This window comes from Lathyrus oleraceus, chromosome 7 (genome assembly GCF_024323335.1).
Source record: "Lathyrus oleraceus cultivar Zhongwan6 chromosome 7, CAAS_Psat_ZW6_1.0, whole genome shotgun sequence".
NCBI classification, from domain to species: domain Eukaryota; kingdom Viridiplantae; phylum Streptophyta; class Magnoliopsida; order Fabales; family Fabaceae; genus Lathyrus; species Lathyrus oleraceus.
The window spans coordinates 133,459,478-133,463,464 of record NC_066585.1 but is presented as its reverse complement, the minus strand read 5'-3'; the positions used below and the strand labels follow the sequence as shown (position 1 = coordinate 133,463,464).

The window sequence follows — 3,987 nt, the reverse complement described above, 5'->3', positions numbered from 1 at the left end:
TATGGTGCACTGTGCAACACTCCTCGAAAAACAAGTCTAGTTCAATTGGTTCATTAGTATTGGCTCAGGTCAGGTCACATCATGCTATCACTTGTTAATAAAATATTTTTGTTCTCATTTTTTACATCTCCCTCTTGTTTTTTTTTGGATTTTATTACGAGATTCTCTCTCTATATATATATAACATCTAGTTATTGGAGGTAGTGGCCGCAGGAAATTGACTTCTAGGAAGCTATAGTGACTTATGTATGGTGCACTGTGCAACACTCCTCGAAAAACAAGTCTAGTTCAATTGGTTCATTAGTATTGGCTCAGGTCAGGTCACATCATGCTATCACTTGTTAATAAAATATTTTTGTTCTCATTTTTTACATCTCCCTGTTGTTTTTTTTTGGATTTTATTACGAGATTCTCTCTCTCTATATATATAACGTGAAAATTCTAAAATAGGAATTATAAAAATCTAAGTCATTCCTATACATACATCACTGATTAACAATACTTTAATTGGAGATGCAGGGGATCAAACCCTGTACCTCTCGCATGCAAAGCGAGCGCTCTACCATTTGAGCTACATCCCCATATATAAAATTATTCTTGAATTTTTAAACTCAACAATACAGTATTATTTCATCAAAACTAATGGTAAATAAGTTGCATGTTTGATACAAACACATTTATTCATGCAAAGAAGAAAGAACAAAAAAAAAGTCAAATAAATCTAAATCTTCTTTTTTTTATAAATAAAATTACTTTTAAATACTTGTGTTAGCCCTTCAAAAGTCATATAATCACCTTTACGTGATACTGTCAATATTATGGATTAACAATCTAAATTTAGAACAAATTGATTGAGAAAAATTAGCACCGAATGAACATAAGCATTTAAAATGATTTTATATGGAAAATAGCACAATTAAAAAAAGAATGGAAAAATGATACATATTGATTCTATATCTTTCAATTATTGTGTGTGAGAAATACTCTTTTTTTACCTGACACGTATATAATTGTGAAATAGATATATGAAAAAAGAGATTAAAGATATAGAAGCATACCTTAAAACCTCAAGTGATGAAAAAAATGAAAACATGTTCCGAGGCGGGAAAAAATTGAAGATATTATAACACATGAAAAACGGATCAAAAGTCATTACAAAATATGGGAGCTGCAAAGCAACAACATCTTAAGGAGATCAACAGCGGCTTAAAAGCCCCAAATAAACGGTTTTTGAGCCACAAGAGGCACATCAATCGCAATCGTTGTACTATTTTCATTAGCTAGCAAACAAGAAAGACGAAGGTCGGGTAGGGTAGTGTTGGGGGGAAGTAGCTCATGTTGCCGCTAATAACGACTCACGAATCTAGTTATTGGAGGTAGTGGCCGCAGGAAATTGACTTCTAGGAAGCTATATTGACTTATGTATGGTCCACTGTGCAACACTCCTCGAAAAGTAAGTCTAGTTCAATTGGTTCATTAGTATTGGCTCAGGTCAAGTCACATCATGCTTTCACTTGTTAATAAAATATTTTTGTTCTCATTTTTTACATCTCCCTCTTGTTTTTTTTGGATTTTATTACGAGATTCTCTCTCTCTCTCTCTCTCTCTCTCTCTATAACGTATACATCACTGATTAACAATACTTTAATTGGAGATGCAGGGGATCGAACACTGTACATCTCGCATGCAAAGCGAGCGCTCTACCATTTGAGCTACATCCCCATATATAAAATTATTCTTGAATTTTTAAACTCAACAATAAAATATTATTTCATCAAAACTAATGGTAAATAAGTTGCATGTTTGCTACAAAACATTTATTCATGCAAAGAAGAAAGAACAAAAAAAACGTAAAATAAATATATATCTTCTTTTTTTATAAATAAAATTACTTTTAAATACTTGTGTTAGCCCTTCAAAAGTTATATAATCACCTTTACGTGATACTGTCAATATTATGGATTAAAAATCTAAATTTAGAACAAATTGATTGAGAAAAATTAGCACCCAATCAACATAAGCATTTAAAATGATTTTATATGGAAAATACCACAATTAAAAAAAGAATGGAAAAATGATACAGAGTGATTCTCCATCATTCAATTATTGTGTGTGAGAAATACTCCTTTTTTACCTGACACGTATATAATTGTGAGATAGATATATGAAAAAAGAGATTAAATATGTAGAAGCATACCTTAAAACCTCAAGTGATGAAAAAAAGGAAAACATGTTCCGAGGCGGTAAAAAATTAAAGATATTTTAACACATGAAAAACGGATCAAAAGTCATTACAGAATATGAGAGCTGCAAAGCAACAACATCCTAAGGAGATCAACAGCGGCTTAAAAGCCTCAAATAAACAGATTTTGAGCCACAAGAGGCACATCAATCGCAATCGTTGTACTATTTTCATTAGCTAGCAAACAAGAAAGATGAAAGTCGAGTAGGGAAGTGTTGGGGGGGAAGTAGCTCATGTTGCCACTAATAACGACTCATGAATCTAGTTATTGGAGGTAGTGGCCGCAGGAAATTGACTTCTAGGAAGCTATAGTAACTTATGTATGGTGCACTGTGCAACACTCCTCGAAAAGCAAGTCTAGTTCAATTGGTTCATTAGTATTGGCTCAGGTTAGGTCACATCATGCTTTCACTTGTTAATAAAATATTTTTGTTCTCATTTTTTACATCCCCCTCTTGTTTGTTTTGGATTTTATTACGAGATTCTCTCTCTCTCACTAACGTGAAAATTCTAAAATAGGAATTATAAAAATCTAAGTCATTCCTATACATACATAACTGATGAACAATACTTTAATTGGAGATGAAAGGGATCGAACCCTGTACCTCTCGCATGCAAAGCGAGCCCTCTACTATTTGAACTACATCCCCATATATAAAATTATTCTTGAATTTTTAAACTCAACAATACAGTATTATTTCATCAAAACTAATGGTAAATAAGTTGCATGTTTGATACAAAACATTTATTCATGCAAAGAAGAAAGAACAAAAAAAACGTCAAATAAATCTAAATCTTCTTTTTTTTATAAATAAAATTACTTTTAAATACTTGTGTTAGCCCTTCAAAAGTCATATAATCACCTTTACGTGATACTGTCAATATTATGGATTAACAATCTAAATTTAGAACAAATTGATTGAGAAAAATTAGCACCCAATGAACATAAGCATTTAAAATGATTTTATATGGAAAATACCACAATTAAAAAAAGAATGGAAAAATGATACAGAGTGATTCTCCATCTTTCAATTATTGTGTGTGAGAAATACTCCTTTTTTACCTGACACGTATATAATTGTGAAATAGATATATGAAAAAAGAGATTAAAGATGTAGAAGCATACCTTAAAACCTAAAGTGATGAAAAAAGGAAAACATGTTCCGAGGCGGTAAAAAATTGAAGATATTATAACACGTGAAAAACGGATCAAAAGTCATTACAGAATATGAGAGCTGCAAAGCAACAACATCCTAAGGAGATCAACAGCGGCTTAAAAGCCTCAAATAAACAGATTTTGAGCCACAAGAGGCACATCAATCGCAATCGTTGTACTATTTTCATTAGCTAGCAAACAAGAAAGACGAAGGTCGAGTAGGGAAGTGTTGGGGGAAGTAGCTCATGTTGCCACTAATAACGACTCATGAACCTAGTTATTGGAGGTAGTTGCCGCAGGAAATTGACTTCTAGGAAGCTATAGTGACTTATGAATGGTGCACTGTGCAACACTCCTCGAAAAGCAAGTCTAGTTCAATTGGTTCATTAGTATTGACTCAGGTCAGGTCACATCATGCTTTCACTTGGTAATAAAATATTTTTGTTCTCATTTATTACATCTCCCTCTTGTTTGTTTTGGATTTTATTACGAGATTCTCTCTCTCTCACTAACGTGAAAATTCTAAAATAGGAATTATAAAAATCTAAGTCATTCCTATACATACATCACTCATTAACAATACTTTAAT

The 3,987-nt window shown here is 32.2% G+C and overlaps 1 non-coding gene across 1 annotated transcript; it reads right to left on the bottom strand.

The window, feature by feature from the left end:
- Positions 1-508: 508 nt before the first annotated feature.
- TRNAA-UGC (transfer RNA alanine (anticodon UGC)) lies at positions 509-581 on the bottom strand. The gene has a single exon. It is a non-coding gene; the product is annotated as a tRNA-Ala (tRNA).
- Between the last annotated feature and the right edge of the window lie 3,406 nt (positions 582-3,987).